Source organism: Ambystoma mexicanum, chromosome 3p, assembly GCF_040938575.1.
Source record: "Ambystoma mexicanum isolate Mex_15411 chromosome 3p, UKY_AmexF1_1, whole genome shotgun sequence".
Taxonomy (NCBI): domain Eukaryota; kingdom Metazoa; phylum Chordata; class Amphibia; order Caudata; family Ambystomatidae; genus Ambystoma; species Ambystoma mexicanum.
In genome coordinates, this window is record NC_090925.1 from 260,513,866 (window position 1) to 260,535,749 (window position 21,884).

The 21,884-nt window shown below is 47.5% G+C and overlaps 1 long non-coding RNA gene across 2 annotated transcripts in view; it reads right to left on the reverse strand.

Moving 5' to 3' along the window:
* The window catches only part of LOC138580319 (uncharacterized), a 150,792-nt gene that overhangs the window by 99,907 nt on the left and 29,001 nt on the right, over positions 1 to 21,884 (reverse strand). Inside the window, exons 2-3 of one of the 2 annotated variants that reach the window (XR_011304230.1) lie at positions 18,076 to 18,233; positions 11,125 to 11,550 (exon numbers count right to left, since the gene is read on the reverse strand). This is a non-coding gene — a long non-coding RNA (uncharacterized lncRNA). Of the gene's footprint in view, positions 1 to 11,124; positions 11,551 to 18,075; positions 18,234 to 21,884 lie in introns of those variants that run through there. The other variant, XR_011304231.1, reaches the window with a different exon arrangement.

The following is a 21,884-nucleotide window of genomic DNA, read 5'->3' on the forward strand; positions in this document are numbered from 1 at the left end:
GCTTCGCGGATAGAAAGCACGACGAAGGCAAGGGCAGGGTGGAGGAAAGGCCCCGAAGGGTAATAACAGACCTCGCATAGAACGCTGTGGCCCAGAAAATGGCTGAGCAGTAGTGTAAGAACCTACAAAATGTAATGGATGTAATTGAGAAAAGGAAAGTGTTGGAAATTGAGGAAGATGATGTTCACAAATGTCTAGAATGGGCATTCACGCAAGGTCAATAAGGGGCTGGGCGCTAGCGCATCTGGCAGTGGTGGCATACCCAGTAAAGGCAGCCTCGGGTACAGACCCAACAAGTAGCCCACTAGTGAAATATGCACTAAAAGGGTGGGCCAGAATTCAAGGAAAAAGGCCCGATACCAGAAGACCTTGAAACTCTGGGAAGGTAACATGCCTCTTGGGGGCTCTACATAGCGCCTGCACTAGCAGTTATGAGACACCACTATTCAGGGTAACCTTCGCCCTAGCCTACTTTGGGGCATTTAGAATTGGGCAGTTAGTAGCTAGTAACATGGCAGCAGGCGACGGGCTAGCAGCGGGGGCCGTCACCAGGGGGGAAGGGTGCATGACCATGCTGTTGAAAAAAATCAAAAATGGATCAGCTAGGAAGGAGAGCTTTATAACAGTACAGTGTATTGAGATAGGGGGTCGCTGCTCCATCTGTATCACAAAGGGCTTCCTGAAAATGCACCCAGCTATTAATACACAGAGACGGCAGGGCACTCAGCAGATTTCAGTTTCAAGTGGTTTTAAAGAAAGTGATAAGGGAGGTAGGATGGATTCGGAGGAATATGGCACTCATTCATTCCGGATTGAGGGGGCAATTTCAGCCTGGGTGTGAATCCTGGGGCCAAAGGAAGAAAAATAGATAGGGGGTTGCAGATCTAATTGTTTCAAGAAATACATTAAGGAAGACTTGGTGTAACGTGTCATGTTCTCTCCTGTAGGTGGCGGCCCATACAAATTGGCATGGATCGTGGGTCAGTCTTTCGTGACTCGGGCAGGGAGGTGGATAGAGGGCTTACACAAAGGCCTGTATTTCCAAAAGACGATCACTGCCTGGTGGGGGACCCCGGGCATGAGATGGGAGGGCATCCATTGCAGACTATTCGATTTGATTGGGTACCGGGACCCGCCCGAATACCTGGCAATACACTTGTGTGGGAATAATCTAGGAAAGTTTGGGTTTGGGGTTTGGACCTGTGTGGCCCACTAAACAGCACAGCCCACCACTGGAGGGAAACAGACGTATTCCTGACAGAATGGGTGTCAAGGAGGATATTGCACGGGGCCGAAGGCAGACAGACTTGGAAACATCGCAGAGAAAACTAAACATTGTACTAGAGAGATTTTGCAAGAATATTGGGTTACATTTTATTAGGCATGGGTTATCCCGAAACAACCCCAATCTATTTTACCCAAAGGGGGTGCACCTGTCACCAAAAGGTATAGAGGTTTTTGAAAAAAACACTTCTACAGTATTAGCGGAACAGGGGTGTGTATAAGGGTACTTTTAAGGGGAACCCTAGTGGCCGGGGACCCACTTTGGCGTGGCGGTATGGGTCAGAGGAGATAATGCCAGCTGGATATGTGAGGGGCGCTAGCCAGAAATGGAAGGGGATGCTAAAAGCTGGAGGGGCAAACGCCCAGCTTGCAGGCGCAAAATAGGACTTGCTAACAGAGCTCAGGAAGAGTAGAAAGTCTGCTGTGGGGCACTAAGATGAGCTATGAAAGACCATCTGGCTGGTGGCAGGCATCACTCTCCTGGACCACGAGGTGCCCAAAAGAACACCTTGAGTATTGTTTTTCTAATCGCTTGTTGTGTGTTGTGTTGCAAGCACTAAAGCCTACGGCTCACATTTTTATTCCACACACAATCGGAGTGCAGAGTTTGTCATTCAGGTACGAGGAGAGGTACATTGCAAGGTATGCCAGCCCTACTGAACGCCCAAAATGGGCTCGATCTGCGCGGCTACCAGCTGGCGTTCATCAATTCCACCTGGTGGCTAGATTACTTGAATCTTAATGTATGAACACAACTACACCACCATCACTTCTCCTTTACAATCAGCTGCATCCATCAGCTTGTGGTGGTGTACTTTTTCAGAACGTGTGTGATGCAGAGCACAACACCCTACTAGCCACTGGAGATATACGGACAAGCCCAGTGTATTTTATATTTTTTATAGGAAATTATACGCATGTATATTTTTTTAAGGAGTACTTTTCAATTCATCTCTGTAGCGGAGTATCACCAATACTTACTGAGAGCAGACACAGAGCCGCAAAACTCAAACAGTATGTATTCCGTGCTTTAATGAACTAAAATTACCTAGTGGTAAGTTACTCGGGGGTAGATTTCACCACAGGGGAAAATAGAGATAGGTTGAGGGGCAAGGGTGACCGCCCCTTGAGTAAACACAATGAAATGTACCACAAGTAACTGACCACTTAGTTATTTACCGGAAGGAAGTCATGTACAAACCCATGAGTGTCTTCACATTCAGGGCCAGTTCTAGGATTTGCCAGGCCCTGATAAGCTGGGTCCTGGCCAAGCATGACACTGACACCATGGTCCCAGCTACGCGTACAGGGTGCAGGAATACATTTAGGCCACATCAGGTAAGTTACTTGGACAGAACATCCATCGGCATCCTCTCTCAGTCAACCCATCTTCTCACCTGGCCTTCAGAGAACCATTCAGAAAATAACATTCTGATACACAGCATTCCATGTGAGTCACACACGGCATTCAATGCATACAGGGCAGGGTACAGGGAAAGACAAGACACAACAGACCCCTTAATTTGCATAGATATTAACAAATATAACATCATAGATCATTACATCAAATGTGGTGACATGCGCCTTTGCTACTGTAGTGAATGACAAAACGTTACATTACAAGAAGTCACTATAAGTAAGCCAAGAGATAGACACATTTTGGATTGTGCAACATAGGTTATTGGGTTACTGTTAATGTCATGCAGGGAGCAATACCATGAGTGGGCCTTTTTTGAGTAGAGAAGAGTGAACTGAATCGTTTTTAGAGACTTCTAATTTTGTCAGCTAAAGCTCCTTTAAAAAAACATGATTTGCCCAGGATCACACGCTGTAGTTAAATGGTAAGGGTGGGATTTGAAGCCAGTCTGCAAATTAGGCCGCTGCCCATATATTTTCCTGCCTGTGATTGGTACAAATGTTTGTCTTTCACAATTACTCTGTTTCATAGAGATGTGACATAAAATACACAAATCATATTGTTGTATGTGAAACCGTATAGAAATATGATAATGAAAAAGATCATGAATGTATTTTTTTTCCCAAGCATTAAGGAAACCCCAGAAGGCAATTTATAGTGAGGCTGAGCAATGACTTCTGGGTTTTGCAAAATACCATCCCATAGCCCAATTCAGAAACAATGTGTGGAGAGCGGGCGGGAGTGGGGACCACAGGGGGAGTGGCAAGCACAGGGGGGAGTGGAGAGAGAGAGCACATACAGGGGGAGTGCAGAGAAAGAGTGAGGGGGGTGAAGAGCATGAGGGGGAGTGGAGAGCAAGGGGGAATGGAGACCGTTGGGGAAGTGGAGAGCACAGGGGGGGAAGAGAGAGCATGCACAGGGGGGAGTATAGAGAGAGAGAGAAAGCGTGTGCAGGAAAGTGAAGAGAGAGACCACAGAGGAGTGGAGAGAGAGAGAGAGAGAGAGAGAGAGCATGCATGGGGTGTGGGGAGAGAGAGAGCACACATGGGGAGTAGGGAGAGAGAGAACGCATGAGGGGGAGTCGAGAGAGCGAGAGAGAGAGAGAGAGAGTTTGCGGAGGGAGTGGAGAGAGATCGAGCATGCAGGAGGAGTGGAGTGAAAGATTGAGCACGTGTGGGGAGTGGAGAGAGATATCGCGTGTGCAAGGGGAGTGGAGAGAGAGAGAGAGAGAGAAAGCATGCATGGGGTGTGGGGAGAGAGAGAGCATGTACAGGGAGTAGGAGACACAGATACCACACTCGGGGGAGTGGAGAGAGAGAGAGAGAGTGCGAGGGGGGAGTGGAGAGCACATGGGGCATGAAGAGTGAGCACATACTTTATTTGTTTTATTTTGTTGGATATTTGTATATATATATATATATATATACAACAAATGGTGTTTCAAGGCGCCACAAGACAAAAAAGGGTGGGAGAAGAGAGAAAGATAACAAAGACGGGCCTACTAGCCATTGTGACATTCGGATCATGCAAATGCAGTAACAAGAAGTGCGAGGGAGGGGGGTGCCGGTCTGAACGAAACGCAAAGTGCAACGAAAAAGGGAGTGTGTAGGAGGGGGAAGAGGGCAGCAGGGGCTAGGCAAGTGCTAAAAGGGGTCCAGGAGGGCAAGTGCCAGGGATTGCATGGGGTGCATGGGGTGCAGTGGGTGAGGGTCCACATGCTAAGTGTGAGGAGTGGGGTGGACTGGTCAGGGGGGGGGGCTGGTGTTCTGTAGAATTCAGAGGGAACCAGGCAGCAGTCACTGTGGCAGATGGGGGTGTTAGCAGTGGAGGGGGAGAGGGATGGAGGAAGAGAAAACGAGGAGCTTCCGGAACTTAAGGCGATCCGGCTCCAGCCTGAGAGGGGTAGGGAGACCATTCCAGAGGGAGGCTCCTGTGGAGGAGAGAGATCTACCCTCCACTCTCTGCTTAGCGGAGCGGCTGATCAGTAGAGAGAGTTGGAGCTAGAAGACTGAAAGGCTCTGGCCGGGAGGTATTTAGGAGAGCGAGTTGGATGTAGTGGGGTCACAGGCCCCAGAAAGCCTTGTGGATGATGCATAGGGTCTTGAACTTGATCCTACCAGCAACCGAAACCCAGTGGCGAGATTTTATTGCTAGAGAGATGCAGTCCCTGGGCTTGAGGCCAAGGATAGGTCTTGAAGTGCTATTCTGGATTAGTTGAAGGGGGTGAAGGGAGGATAAAGGAAGATTGAGGAAGAGGCTGTTGCAGTAGTCAAGCCTAGAGAGGACCAGAGCTCTGGAGACATTGAGTTTCTGGGGGAAGGTGAGGAAAGGGAGAATGCCTCTGAGGAGGTGCAGCTGATAGTGGGTCTTCTTTGCAAGGTCTGCGATGTAAGGAGAGTCAAAGATGACACCAAGGAGTGGACAGAGAGATAGAGATTACACACGCGGGTGGAGAGGGATAACACCCATGGGGTGTGGGTAGAGAGAGTGCATGCTTGGTGAGTAGGGAGAGAGAGAACACCCTCGGGGAGTGGAGAAAGAGGGAGCGAGAGTGCTGTGGGAGTGGAGAGAGCGAGCAAGCGCACAGGGGAGTGGAGGGAGAGAGCAAGCACACAGGGGGAGTGAAAAGAGAGATTGAGCAGATGTGGGAGTGGAGATAGAGATTGTGCATGCAGGGGAACTGGAAAGAGAGAATGTGCAAACATGGGAAGTGGACAGAGGAGCATGTGTGGGAGTGGAGAGAGAGAGCACTTGGGAGGAATGGAGTGAGAGGGTGTGTGGAGAGTTGAGAGAGATCGCACGTGTGCATAGGAATGCAGAGAGAGAGATTGTGCATGCAGGGGGGAGTGGAGAGAGAGATTGTGCATATAGGGGGAGTGGAGAGATCGCATGTGTGGTGAGAGTGGAGAGAGATTGCGAGTGCAGTGGGAGTGGAGAGAGAAATCATGCACATGGGGGAGTGGAGAGGGAGACTGCATGGCGGAGTGGAGAGTGAGGGTGCATGCCCGGGAAGTGGAGTGAGAGAGCGCAAGTTAGGGTAGTGGAGAGAGATGTCATGCATGCAGGGGGAGTGGAGAGAGAGATGTCACACATTTGGAGTGGAGAGGGAGTGCATGCAGGGGAGTGGAGAGAGAAATGGCCCGGTGTGAGTGTAGAGAGAGAAAGAGCAATTGTGCGTGTGGGGGGAGTGGAGAGAGAGATTGCGCATGCGTGGATGGATATTCCATGAACAGGAAGAGTGGAGAGAGAGAGATTGCATGTGCGGGGAGAGTGGAGAGAGAGATTGCACGTACGGCGGAGTGGAGTGAGAGGGGCACAGGGATTGGATTAGAGAGAGAGTACACACGAGGAGTGTAGAGAGATCACAAGCGCGTGAGCGGAGTCTATCTAGAGAGAGATTGTGCATGTGGAAGGTGTGGAGGGAGATACTGTGCTTGTGGGTGAATTTGTGGGAGGATAGTGCATGCACAGTAGGAGTGGAGAGAGGTATTCTGTGCACGGGGGAGTGGAGAGAGAGATTGCGTGCATGGGGGGCGGAAAGAGAGGGGAGCAGGGAGTGGAGAGAGAGTGTTCACGGGGAGTGGAGAGCGATCACAAGCGCACTGGGGGAGTGCTGAGTGAGTGAGATTGTGCATGTGAGGGGAGTGGAGCGAGAGATTGCACATGTGGGAGGATAGTGCATGCATGGGAAGAGTGGCGAGAGGGATTGCATGTGCAAGGGGAGTGGAGAGAGAGATTGTGTGTGCGGGGTGAATGGAGAAAGAGATTCCATGCGCAGGGGAATGGAGAGAGAGTGCGTGGTTCGGGGAGCGGAGAGAGAGGGGAACAGGGAGTGGAGAGAGAGTGCTCATGGGGAGTGGAGAGAGATCGCAAGCGCGCTGGGGGAGTGCAGAGTGAGAGAGAAAGATCACATGTGCAGGGTGGAGTGGAGAGAGAGAGAGAGTTCACACGCGAGGGGAGGGGAGGGGAGTGGAGAGAGAGATCAGCACCGTGGGAGTGGAAAGAGAGAGATCAGCGCACGTGGAGGCAATGGAGAGAGAGCATGTACATGGGGGAGTGGAGAGAGAGAGTGCGTGTGTGGGGGAATGAGAGAGAGCATGCATGTGGGCACAGTGGAGAGAGCGAGCGCATACACGCAGGGAAGTCGGGTGATTGCAAACACATGTGGGAGCAATGGAGACAGAGATCGTGAGCATGGGGAGTGGATAGAGAGAGCACACAGGGAGTGGAGAGAGAGAGAGCTTAGGGAGTAGAGGGAGAGCATGTCTGGGGAGGGAAGAGAGTGCACCCGGTGAGCGGAGAGAAAGGGTGCATGCATGGGGGAATGGAGAGAGAGAGCGCGCGCATGGGGAGGAAGAAAGAGAAAGTGTGCAGTGGGGTTGGAGAGAAAGAGCACACAGGGGTGGAGAGAGCACATGGAGGTGGCGAGAGCGACAGTGTGCACGGGGAGAATGGTGAGAGTGTGCGTGCAGGGATTGCACATGCACAGGCAGAGAGCAGAGAGAGAGCGTGCACGGAGCAGAGAGAGCAGTGACATGTGTGGGGAGTGGAGGGCGAGAGCGCATGCAGAGAGAGCGCGAGCGCATGTGTGGAGTGAAGAGAGAAGGGGCACATGGGGATGGAGAGTGATGGGGTGGAGGGAGCTTGTGTGTGGGGAGTGGATCATGTGGGGTGTTGAGCATGCAATGGTCAACACCCCACATGATGAGTGAGTGGAGAGCACTTGTGTCTTGGGAGTGAAGAGAGGGAGCGTGTATGCGCGGAGTGGAGAAAGCATACGTGTTTGTGAGTGTAGTGGAGAGCGGGTGCATGTGTGCATGGAGTTTAGAGGATGTGCTGAGTAGAGAACGCACGCGTGTGGCTGAGTGAGTGTGTGTTTAAGAGATTGTGGGTGGGTGGGTGGTTATTTGGGTGGTTGAGGGTGTTTGTGTGTGCTGGTGAAAAAGCGTTTTTGCTGTTGAGAAGGAGAGTGTGTGTGTGCCGAGGAGGCTGTGGCTGTGTGAGGGGGGGGGCAGGTGCTGGGGGAATGATTCAGTGTGTGGGAGCGCAATTGAGTGAGTGGGAGAATTGGTCATCATGTGGTTGGGCAAATGAGTGAGTGTGGGCTGATGTTAGTGAAGGGGTGAGTGGTTTGACCTGTCAGTAGATTTTTGGGAGGCACATTCAGGAACTGGTTGAGGGGACATGTGGTTAAAATGACTGCACAAAAATATGGGTATATTTCAAATTACAGATTTCCTTACCAAAAAACCTGTTAATTAAAGTGTACACATCCAATATAATTATACTGTGTTTGTTTGAAATTCAATCATATTTTAAATCCTAACGATGTTACTGTTTACATCAAATAAAGGCATTTTTTAATTTTTTTTTATTACACCTTTCAGTGTCAGTGAATTACAACACTGGGTTTTAATATTTATGACCATTTTAAACATCTGGCGTGTGGCATATGGTTTGCTGTGGTATGTAAGTGTTGATGAATGAAGGAGTTAATTTGAATGACTGTGGTGAATGAGTGCTGTTTGACATGGCGAAGGATGGTAGACAATGGGTGGGGCATATAGTTTTGTGGAGGGAACTGCCTGTCTGCTGTTGCTGTGTTTTGTTGGATTTGAGTACGGTTAGGTTGATTGTATGCTGTTCAGTGTTGCATTGGGGGCCCATGATACACAGAGCAGTCTGCAGTGGTGATGTGGATGGAAAAGTGGCAGTCACAGAAACTCCCTTGAGGCAGTCCTCATGAAGTCGTGCAACCCCACCCGGTAGTTGTCATGGAATTGTCCTGGTGTCATCTCAAACCAATCCTGAAGTTCTCTTGGCAGGGGGTAAAAATTCAAGTTTCAAGCTACTAGCCAGACATAAAAAAGTAACTTGCCATCGCAATGCTATACATTCACAGGCCACACCATATTGTGCTCCCTAAAAGTCAAATATGACTAGCCAATGACTAGTGGTGACCCCACATGTTGCTCCCTGGTCATGGGCTTATCTTGTAATCAACACAGCTAATTCTATAGTTGTCTTGGAATCATGCCGAAGTAATCCTCTATCAATCCTGAAGTTGACATGGAGTCATCGGGCCTCATTACACGTTGTGCGCTAAAAATCTCAAATTACCGGCATGGCGCTCTTAACGTGTCTGCCCTCGCAAGAGGGCGCTAATAGCATACCATTACTAGTACGCGGACACGAGCATAGCACCATGCCGGTAATGACCCTACCGCCATGCCGCTAAAGACCCCAAAAAGTCTCTTACCGCCTTCGACGAAAGTGCAGATAGCACCTCCGCCCTCACGCTGCATGCAAATAGCGGTCACCGCTACTAGCGGTGACCGTTAAATTGCGGAACCGGAAATAGCGTCATCGCACAGGAACGGGAAAGAGCACGGCGGCCATCTTTAAAAACACAATCCATTGCCATCCTCTGCCCCCTGGACCTGTTTGGAGTAGCTTGCAGTTGAAAATTATCAGGGACACCCTCAACATGCCCAAGGCATTGAAAAAAACCACCGACCGGCAGCGGAAAGAAAAATTTACCTCAGAGGAGCTAATAATGCTGACCCAGACCCTAGCTGACAATGCTGCCGTGGTCTTTGCCAGCGACATGCGGCGGGAGACACTCATGAAAAAAAAGGCAATCTGGGCTGAGGTTGCATTGAAAGTCAGTGCTGTGGGCACCACCACTCGCAATGTGCGTGAGTGGCGAAAGAGGTGGGATGACCTGAGACTCCGGGTGAGAAGCATCCTTGCCGAAAACCACAAAATTGCCACAGCAGGTGGATCTGGGTCGCCCATAAAACTTAAAGACTGGGAGGAGACATGCGCCAACCTCATTGGAGTGGAATGCATAGAGGGAGTCGGCACGATGGAGCATGGCGTGGCAACCACTTCAGATGGAGGTGAGTGTACACATGAAAGCATCCATGTGAATCTACTGGTCCCCCCAAATGTGAGCCCAGAATCACCTCATGGTTGGCCAAACATCCACACATGCATCACAGCCTGGCCATGTCAGTGTCAGACCCAAACACACATACATGCACACATCACCAGAGACAAGTGCCACACACAACCATGCATGGATGAGCCACTGAACTGACACATCACCTGCATCCTTTACAATGTAGTCAAAATGGCCAAAACTGCATTATTGATGTATACTGCATTAAGTACATCGAACCGTAACCAATGACATCCCCCTTCTTGTCCCCGACAGGCTCACATACAGACAGTGAGGATTCTGGAAATGGATCACAGGCACCCCCTGCACATAAGGAACTAAGGGCTTTGGACACAGAGGACACCCCCACAACATCAAGGGGCAAAGGCAGAAGGGTCCAGATGCAGAGTGCGAAACATCGGTGGAGCGCCACTTCCAAGACACAAGTTGCCACACCACCAACTGCCCCACCTCCGGAGGTTAACCCACCACCACCGATCCCAGCCACAGAGGGCCCACCCTCAGCTCCAGCTAGTTCTGCAGGAGAAGCAGCAGCCACTGCCCCACTATCAGATGTGGAGGACCCAACCGACTTCCACACAGAGCTGCACACCCCAACCCCCCCTGGAATCCCCGAGCCATCACCACAGCACACACCTGGGTCCAATGTCACTGGCGATGAGAACATGGGAACTTTTAGTAGCCCCCCGGTGGCTTCATCTGTTGACCTGGTACCATCACAGGCCACAGCAGCCACACCACCAGAACCCAGCACTGCCCTCGACCTGGCCAGCATCAGCCAGCGGCAACAAGAATTCACTGTGATGGTTGGGCAGCATGTGGAGGAGGCTGCCCGTCTCAGGGCAGAGATTACGGAGACAGCAAGGCACTACAGGGAGGGGATGGAGGCATGTACAGACAGTCTGTGTGGCGAGATCATGCGAGTCAGGGAAGTCCTCACACGGATAGCGGGCGCATTGGACTGGCAATTCCCACCACCACCACCAGGACAGTCTGCCACATCCTCATCCGCCAGTTCGAGGCAGACAAGCCCCCTCCGCCGCTCCTCACGCACCACGAGGCGCACGTCTACGCAGCCTCCCAATGCTGGTGTTGGCAATGGCCAATAGGGAGTGCATGGTGAAGCCTCTGCGTGCATGGCTGGAGGGAAACATTGTGGCAGACAGATGTGGAACTGTTGTGGGGGGTGGGGGGAAGGGTGTTATAGGACTGTTGTGGGGGGTGGGGTGAAGGGTGTTATGGGACTGTTGTGGGGGGAAGGGTGTTATGGGACTGTTGTGAGGGGTGGGGGGAAGGGTGGTGGAATGTTTGGGGACATGCAGATTTTCTTCTTTACGTTCCTTAATACACTGGTGTTTCATCAAAACACAGGCTTGGACTTCTTCATTGTATGTGTACTTTATTGACGCCAGGGTCCATTGTGTGCTTCCAAACAGACACCAGTGCATTACTACCCATATCCATGTGACAGTACGAAACCATGTTACTCAGAATATTTGGTTGATCAGATGCTGTCTCACAGCACGTCCCTCCTGGCCATCCCCTCTTGCATGACCTGCATCCCCTTCACCTCCGTCCTCATCACCATCATCATCCTCATCAGGTGCTTCTATTTCAACGTCAGGGGTCAGTGGCACATTCCGTCTGATACACATATTGTGCAGCATGACACATGCCATGGTGATCTTGGCCACCTTCTCATGGCCATACAACAGAGTGCCACCAGACCTGCTAATGCACCTAAACCGTGTCTTCAAAAGGCCAAAAGTCTGCTCGATCACAATGCAGGTACGGGTATGTGCACGATTGTATTCCTCTTCGTGCCTGTTCTGTGGGTTCCGTACAGGGGTGAGGAGCCGCCTCTTCAGGGGATAGCCGGCATCAACTGTATGGGTGGACAAATGGGGTCCTGTTACTGTTCACCTCAAGAGCGGCCTGTTCATATCACACAAATTGACTTTGCATTGTGATTGAAGTACACAATTAACAGCATACATGCAGATGGTCTGTGTGACTGCAATGTGCAAAGGTGAGCTCGACCCTGCAAGTAGGCATGCCCCATTAATGCCTCCAACAGTAATTGACATGTCCTGGGTGAGACCTGGTCTTGGGTGTCCCTGGGCCCAGGCAGATTTGGTACCACACTGCTGGTGTTATGCCATTCCAACATTGATGTTCCCATGCTGAGAGGCATCACTTCAGTGGTGCTATAGGTACGTGGTGCAATGCTATGGCTAGGGGTGATCCCTTTGCATGCTTTCAAGAGCACATTGCATTATTATTGTTGTGCTGGACTAATTCTGTATGACTATCTTGACGGCATGTATGACATTTGTGTATTTTGTGGCGTGGAATGTTATGCAATGTGGATGTGGATGGATGTTCAAGGTTTCTAGACCTGGATTGTCATCTATGTTGTGTAGCTTATACTTGCATGTCTGTTCATCTCAAGTACGTTGCGGGCTTCCCAGATGGACATTGGCATACATCTGTATGTGCATTCGTCCGACGGACGACAAGCTACACCCATTTCGAGTATGTATCTCTCCCCCCCCAATCACACCCAGTTGGAGTATCTACCCCCCCATCACACAGCCATGTGCTTGCCCTGCAACTCACCAAGTAGCCATGAACGTTGTCTGGCTTGTCGCTCCATGTAGCGTGGGATAGTTGAGTTCCGCAGGACCATGGAATCATGGGTTGATACGGGGAAATGGGCACAACAATGACACAACAATGTGTGATTACCTTGTTGGTGTCACATACCATTTGGACATTGATGGAGTGGAATTGCTTCCTGTTTCGGTAGACTACTTCATTGTGATGTGGTACAACCAATTCCACATGGGTACAGTCGATGGCCCCGATGCAACTTGGGATGCCTGCCAGTGAACAGAAGCCAGCTTTGGTGTTTGCAATCTCCTGGGCAGTCCGTGGCATGAATATGTGTTCAGGTGCATGCTTCAGGAGGGCATCAAGTACCTGGTTCAGCGTGCGTGAGAATACTGGTTGTAAGATGCCATGCATCTGTCCCACTGTATGCTGGTAGGTGCCTGTGGCCAGGAAGTGGAGCACAGTCACCACCTTGAGTAGAGGGGGGATGGCAGTTCGGATGTCTATGAGGCTCACAATGTCATTATGTATCATGTTCACGATGCTGGTGATGGTACAGGGTGTGTATCTGCTCTGGGGTTAGGTTAAATGGACTGACTTTGATCCTGGGTATTGGTGGGTGCCTCTGTGGTATGATTGGGTGCCGTGGTGGTGCTTGCTGTGCCTGTCTTGCCCTCTGCCTCCTCCTCCTGCGTCTCCTCTGTGCTGCCTGTTGTTGTTGCTGCTGCGCTGCAATCATGTCCTCCAGCCCATGTAATGCTGCAAGTATTGGAACCATCTTGGTGTGGGAAGGGGTGTGGGAAGGGGTGTGGTGTGCTCCTTTTGAGCTGCCACAGTCTCCATTGCCTCCACCTGTGCTGATTGTGTCCACCTGTGGCAGGTGGGAACACTGCTCAGTTCTCTTAACGGGTGGTTCTCGATGGCGGTATTAGCACCATGGTGGTAAGGGGTTTTGGGGGCTTTACCATGCCGCTATTGGCATGTCCGCTCACCTTGTGATGCTGTGCTATTAGCGGCATGGCGTTATTTACGGGATGGAGGGTGGCGCGCACGCGGACTGCCCGCTATTAGTGCCACCGTACTTAGCGGTGCCGCTAATATCGGTGAGCGGGGTCGTAATTAGCATGGGGATTTAACGTTACCGGTATTCCATTACCGGTAGCGTTAAATCCCTAGCGCCTACCGTGTAATGAGGCCCATCATGTAGTAATCCCCATCCATCCTGAAATTGTCATAGAATCATCCTGTAATAATCCCCCAACTGTCCTGATGTTGTTATGGAGTCATCCTAGAGCAGTTGTTAAGGATTTCAATCAGGCACACACCTGGGTCTCGCCTAGCATGTACTGCACAAATGAAATACTTATTTATTACGTCTGTAGGTTCAATATTCTGAGTGATATACCACTCATATCACACCCATCTCAAAAATACCCCCCCCCCCCCGAGGTCACAGTGGACCAGGAATCAGGTTTGTTGATAAAGGTAAATATGTATTTATTTATTTAAAATTCAAATCACACAAGTTTATATATGTCTAACTGACAACCAAACAAAATTATTGAGTATGGGCTTGAACTTCCGCCCAACATCATATTTTAATTATGTGCAAACCCAGATAGATTTCGACCATTTTGTGAGAAAGTTACGTCTAAGAAAGTTCTTCGCCACCACTGAATTGAAGGCATGGAAAATTACAGCATCAGAAGGAAGAACTGATGTAACCATTGCTGAAATAGGGGTGCTTGCCGACCTGGTAGAGTTACAAAAAGGCATAGAGGTAAACGCCGACCAAGAATTACAATCAATAGATCTCGAAGAACTAGATATAAGGACTGATTAGACAGTGAAAAGTAAACTAAAACAAAAATCGAAATTCAATCCCATGTTAAACATGGCCAATGACATAGAGGCGTTCCAAACCTTGGTCATTGAAGACCTCAAGAAACTCAGAAGACAAAGAGGTCATAAAGTGATAAACAATCTCACAATGAAGGACAGAATGGCCCTTAAAAAATTACGTGACCTGACCAACTGGGTAATTAAGCCCTCGGATAAAGGACGTAATATTGTCCTAATGACTTGTGAAAATTATATCAAAGAGGCATACAAACAGTTAAATGAAAAAATGCTATGAAAGAATTAAGAAAAATACCACAAAAGAACTAGAATGGAAGGTTACAAACTTTGTAGCTAGTTGGGAACAAAAGGGCAATAACCGAAGAGAATTGTAAATTCTTACAGACAACAAACTCCATCACACCCACAATATACTTTCTCCCCAAGATACATAAGAACTGCAAAAAATCACCGGGGAGACATAGTGTATCATTGGTAGGGTCAGTTTTGGAGAATATGTCAAAATGTATAGACAAAATACTTGTTCCATTTGTCTCCTCATTGCCTTCTTATCTCAAAGACACCAGGGATTTCCTATCCCATGTAAATGACATTCCTTCGGAATCTAACTACATGATGGCCACAATGGATTTTGTGTCGTTATATACGTCGATAGGTCATGATTATGGAAAGAAGGCATGTGAGAGATATTTGAACACAGGGTCTCTCAACTACTATGAACATACACATATGATCCTAGAGATGATCGATCTTTGCTTGAACAACAATGTGTTTTTCTTTAATGAAGAATCCTTTAGGCAACTACAGGGCACTGCCATGGGCACGACATTTGCTTCGTTTTACGCGAATTTAACCATGGGTGCCTAGGAAGCTACTGAGGTATGGACGGAACAAAACCACAAACAAATGGAAAATGTCGTCATCTGGCTCAGATACATAGACGATTTATTTATAATGTGGAAAGGAACTGAAAAAGGTTGGGTGGAATTTGTGAAATCACTAAATCAAAATGACAATAACCTCAGGTTCACTGAAACCCATAGCTGTTCCTTTATAACTTTTTTGGATGTTAATCTATGAATAGTGGATCAATCACTGACGTGTGAACTACACAGAAAACCAACGGGTTCGAACACACCACTACACGCAAAAAGTGGACACCCTAAGAGCTTAATTTGGAGCGTACCCTATGGAGAGTTCATAAGGTAAGACGAAATAGCTCCACTCTGGACACATATGATGATGACAGTAAAATAACAGCCAGAGGATTTCTAAGACAATGCTATACAAAAGAAGTTATAGAAAGAGTGTATCTCAGAGCCAGAAGTCAGGACAGACAAGTTCTCTTGTCGGAAAAACAAACAATGAGTAAAACAGAGAATGAACCAATATGTCTCATACTAACCTTTGATAGTCAGACGGCAGAGGTGAAACGGGAACTATAAAGGCACCGGAAAGTACTAACTATAGACAAGGACATTGGAGGGATATTGAAAAAGAACCTTTATATCAGTTTTAGAAGAAACACCTCTATCAAAGAAATGGTTGTCCATAGTTTCATGCAAAAAGAAGAAGTTGGAGATGCTAATACCTGGCTGACGAGCCGAAGGAAGGGATTTTACAAGTGTACAAGGTGCAATATCTGTAAGTTTGCAAAGAACTGTGCCACTTTTGAGCATCCAATAACAGGAGTGACTGTGTGTACAGATGAGAAAATCACGTGCGAGAGAGAGTATGTGGTATACATACTGTTATGCGCATGCAAAAAGTGGTATATCAGAAGTACCAAATGCAAACTAAAAACAAGGGTGCAACAACATGTCAGAGCTATCCTAAACAAAGATGCAAATTACCCAATGGCAAAACATTTTACTGAGTATCATGAAAACAACATGGAAGTTTTGACTTCTTTGGAATTCATAGAGAGCAGTCCAAGAGGGGGTGATAGAGAGAGAAAGCTTCGACAACAAGAGACCCGCTGCATCCTAGACTTTGAAACTAACCATCAACACCTGAATAAACACCTGAACAGACTGCCTCCCTGATGATTGCAAGAGGCAAGAAAGCGCGCTAGGAGGAGAACATCAACTGGACTGTGGAAAGGTACATCTAGCTGGGACCCAGAGTGCGCCCCTCGCACCCTTCTTTGTCAAATCTTTTAGGAGTCCCAGGCTCCAGAGGCGGCGGCACTGGGGTGAAACATGCCCCTACTCAGGAGAGCCACACTGTTGGTTTTCCCCCCTCCCCCCAACTGGGGTTTTACACTTTGTAATTGGAGGTTGAGTTGTTTCCTGGCTACTTGAATGACTACAGCAACCAGAATCCCCTGAGGCCATCACTGGTAGTAACCATCAACACCTGAATAAACACCTGAACAGACTGCTTCCCTGATGATTGCAAGAGGCAAGAAAGCACGCTAGGAGGAGAACATCAACTGGACTGTGGAAAGGTACATCTAGCTGGGACCCAGAGTGCGCCCCTCGCAACCTTCTTTGTCAAATCTTTTAGGAGTCCCGGGCTCCAGAGGCGGCGGCACCGGGGTGACACATGCCCCTACTCAGGAGAGCCACACTGTTGGTTTTCCCCCCTCCCCCCAACTGGGATTTTACACTCTTTAATTGGAGGTTGAGTTGTTTCCTGGCTACTTGAATGACTACAGCAACCAGAATCCCCTGAGGCCATCACTGGTAGTAACCATCAAAACCTGAACAGACTGCCTCCCTGATGATTGCAAGAAGCAAGAAAGCGCGCTAGGAGGAGAACATCAACTGGACTGTGGAAAGGTACATCTAGCTGGGACCCAGAGTGCGCCCCTCACATCCTTCTTTGTCAAATCTTTTAGGAGTCCCGGGCTCCAGAGTCGGCGGCACCGGGGTGACACATGCCCCTACTCAGGAGAGCCACACTGTTGGTTTTCCCCCCTCCCCCCAACTGGGGTTTTACACTTTGTAATTGGAGGTTGAGTCGTTTCCTGGCTACTTGAATGACTACAGCAACCAGAATCCCCTGAGGCCATCACTGGTAGTAACCATCAACACCTGAATAAACACCTGAACAGACTGCCTCCCTGATGATTGCAAGAGGCAAGAAAGCGCGCTAGGAGGAGAACATCAACTGGACTGTGGAAAGGTACATCTAGCTGGGACCCAGAGTGCGCCCCTCGCACTCTTCTTTGTTGGGGCAGCAATCACCAATGTGGCGACAATACAAATCAGTAAATAAGTAAGGCAATTGAATTCACTTTTGAGCAGCACAGAAGATAAACCTCAGGAAAAAGACAGTTTGGGTTTGTGAAAAGATAGCATTTAGGTTAATATTTCCCCCCGCAAAGTTCTAATTCACACATGAGCAATTCTATAGCAATGTTAGTGAGCAGCAGGTGTTCAGGAATGAACAACAGAATACAGGGTTTGAATATAATCTTCCCTCCCCACACAAGAGAGGAACATTTTTGGAACATGGACACTTTAAACTGACAGTTAAAAATGGCTTTGTGAAGCAATGAAAAGTGTGCAAAAATGCTTAAATTGATATAAATTCCTATGGGAGCAACACTAAACATGTCCTAGCAAACATAAGCTAGAATATGAGCAACGGTACACACTTTAAATAAGAATGGGAGTGTGGAAATACTTTGAATGAGAAAAAGACACGTGTGAAACTTTTGCAAAACGTGAATTCGCGCCCAATTTCCGCTATGCGATTTTTTATAATAACGGGTCAAATATAATATATATACCCGTTTGATGATTTTAAGGGTTTGGGATTTTCACAAGACAAAAGGATTTTCCAGAAATTATCACTAGCACAAGAAATCAAAGCAAGGTTTCAAGACTGGTGTGACACTTAAATGTTTAAGTTAAAGAGAGGATGGGTTAAGATTAGGATAGGACAAGGCAATTATAGTATGGTTACTATGATTCCTGTTGATACTTACAGTCCACTGCAAATTAAGATTGGACCGTCAGGGTTCTGGTCATCCGGATCGAATCTACCCGAAGCAGGCCACCTCTGGTACGATGGTCAGCTGGGCGGTTCTGGTCAATTTTATTGGCACCTCAGACTGGATTGGGATTGGATTGGCCCTTCTGGTCACTGGACACAATAGATTAGCGGGATGGTGAGTTCAGTAGGCAAGCATGAATGGTAGCAAGCCAGACTGGTAAAATAATCTTCTACAGGGGTATCCCCATACTATGGTGATATTCCCTCCTACTAAGTGAGGATAAGTAATCTGTATTTCAACAAAAGGAAAGAACATACAACAAACTAAATCAAACAATATATACCCTCAGATAGCAATTTCTTGTAGCGGCCACTTAACAAATATGGGCTGCATTCTGTGTTCTAAATGATCATCAAAGGCAATGTTACGAAAAAAAATATCATTTTTAATATATTAATCTCTTTTCAGCACAAATAATACACTCTTTTGTTTAAAAAACAAATACACATAACAATCATATACATGTTAAAATCATTCCACCTCACAGTATCAAAAATTATATGCCAAATATTTCATTAGCACCACACAACAATGGCAACTCAATTCTTCTCATTTCCCATTGTGTGAACCAGCCCAACTTATATAAGTTTCTGTCCTTTGTGTTTCAAATAACCGGACATTCATCAGGGGCAGAAGTAATCCTGTGCTTCAGGTAGATTCTTCCTATACATACACCAGGTTGCTATCTCTAAGGGTAAACAAAAGAAAAAAAGTATCACTAATACGGGCATAATCAGTGTAATCAAACACCATAGCCAAACCCTAATCACCAATAGGGTATCAAGTATACAATATATCATATACCCGATCCAGGGTCAGAAGAAATATATGTCTTCGACCACACCAGCCATAACAATTCTGGCTCTTCACTACTAACAGCAGCATGTAGAATTCGAAAAAGAGTACCTCGAGTGATCTACCAAAGGTAGTAATCTTGTTAATATCCTTCCCTTGAACACATAGGGTTTTGGAATGTCCACCACCATTAGAACCTGACACAACAACGAAATCCAGCTCACCCTAGGATGTCCAAGCTGTTCTTTTCCTGGACCCGACCAGGTCTCAATTGCAGATACACACACTGTCTCCCTTTTACGACTTCCTACCAGCCTTTTAGTGCCTAGAATGAAAGGAATAGCCAGACTGGATCAGAATTATTTTTCATGAAGTTTGGGATGGTTCAGTATTTGGGCATAGCTGAAGAAGAGTTCAGCAATTGCTGGGCCTTGGTTTTGCAAAGTAGACTGGAATCAGGACAAGATGAAAAGTTCTGGACAGGATGAAGTAGTCAGGAACAAAGCGCTGCGCTGAAATCAGGATGTAGTCAGGAATCAGTGTGTGTGTGTGTGTTTATGTGGTGAAGTCCCTATATTTATCATGCCAAGTGACATCACAAAGTTGATGGTAGGGGCAGAATTACAGTCCACACCCACTCGGCTGTGATAGGTCAGAGGCACTTGCCTTGTTCTGGTTGGAAGCCAGAAAGAGCTGTCATATTTTATGAGGTGATTTAGGAACTCCCACAGTGATTTTGACCAAAACTTAACTTTTCCACAAATACACATTTTTATAATTATGTCCCCTACTAAAATCAGACACATGCATTACATATTTGATGGGTTATCTTTACATTCAATTCCTGTCTCAGTGAGAGCTGTCTTTGTCATTCTGTGGAATTTTGTCAATTTTAATCATAACGGTTTGGCCTAACAATTCCTAATTCAGTACATATCTGGGCAATCATCACTAGAGTGTGTATGTATAATATTAGACGTGCAGCATTAATAGTTTTGGCGCAATCAGTGTTTTGGTGTATCTTTGGTTCGTTATGCAGTACAGGGTTCACTTCTCTCAAATGAAAAGCATACATTTATCCTCCTTCTTGTGGCAAAGTTAACAGTTTTTAAAGCTTAATTACAAATAGGCATTTAAACACCAAAAGTTCTTGTCAGTTTTGTTTTTTACTTTCATTCAACTGGCAACAGCTGTCAACTTCCTTTGATCAGTGTGGGGTGTCCTCTTGCTTGAGAAGGAAGCTCACGGCTCCTCCCCTGTAGGGATCAGTAGGCAGCCTGCCACTGTCCTTGGCTGGGCCAGAGACGAATGTCTAATCAGCTCATTGTTGTCAATATGCGAGAACCTCCAGCATCAATTAAGCCTTCCTGTAGCAGCAAGGTATTAACATGAAGTGTCATCTTTCCCAGGTTGGCCACTATTAAGTCAGTATTAATTATTTAATTCCAAACTGGGTTTTGACTTTAAAGAATTACCTACAGCTTTCATTACAATATATAACTTGAACACAGTTTATAGGTAGATTATGATATTTAAAGAATTAGGCCTTTCACAAAAACATACTTTTAAACAGGCGATCTTTGCACTTCTTCCCTGAAAAAGCACCTTTAAACTGAGTCTTTTAAATCCACTTTTCTTATGCAGCACATACACTTTTAATTCAGCATTATTTCTGTCCTTGAATGCTGGGCTTTGTTTTGCAATCTGGATATATGCATCCAGCCTTTGTTTGGAGTTTTCTTTGTACAGCTGAAATTGTTATATATTGCCACTTTTAGCCGCATTTTTCCTATGTAACTGAAAACAAAATGTTGCTGGACTGGTTTTTCATAAAATACATTTCTTAGCTGCTGTCAGTCAGTGAGGCCCAGTTTCTGTGAGCCACCTGGAGGATCTGTGATTTCAGTACACTTTTAATTTCAATGCTACACTGGAAAATGAATGGATCTAGCACCAAAACAGCACTGTGAAGGTTGCAAAAGCTGCATTTTAAAAGGCATTTTGGTTTTTAGCCCAATTCTGTGGCCTTGCTTCATGTTAACTGTAACAGCACCCACTGGCATTCTCCTGCAGTGAGAATTCTGTTGTCACCCCCACTTGCATGCTGTAGAAATGGTATCGCCCACTTTTGGTGAATATTTTTTTATTCAACATCCCGTCTTTCCTGAGTGGCGGTCTGTTGGGAACAGAGCATGCCCAAATGTCTGCATGCTTGTGTAGAAACCGAAGCAGCAGCGATGGCACAGCGAGGTAAGGAGCAGAGTTTGGGGTCAAGTCAGGGGTCGGTGGGGGCAAGGGTAGGGGTGTGGAAAAGGATGGCAGATGTAGGCAGGTGGAGATATCGAGGAGAGGGAGGAAAAGCAGGGCTGGCAGTAGACCGAGGGTTGTGGGGTGTCCCCTGCATGAAACGGGGGAGTTGGGTGCATGTGAGAGAGAAGGGCACCTCCAGGAATTGTGGAGGGTGCACCCGTATCAGAAAATGGAGGCAGGTGAAGAGCAGCCCTGTGCAAGGTATTTCCCCAAAGTGCCAAAGCAGGACCCGGGACACCTGAAGGGAAAACACATGGAATATATAAACAGGGCATCTATAGCCTCAGTACTAATCAAATTTCTGTTGTCTTTTTCACAACAACCTCAGCAAGGCAGCCATTGATGTCCAGTGAGGGCTGAGTGCATGCACTGATAGTATTAGCTCTGTGAATTCCATTCAATACAGTTGACAATCAAGTTTTACTGAACAGACCCCATGGTGGCAAACATCCACACTTCACAATTACTGAGATCAACAACAAAAGAAATGGTGTCCAGGGAGTGGTGCAACAACTCAGGGGATATCCTGCCCCCACAGGGGGCACTAGAGGGACAGCCTGCATAGCAGGCCACCCTTCTGGCCACCCCCCCACTTCACATTGTCTCCTCCAGAGCAGGAAGGGGCATCCCCCGGG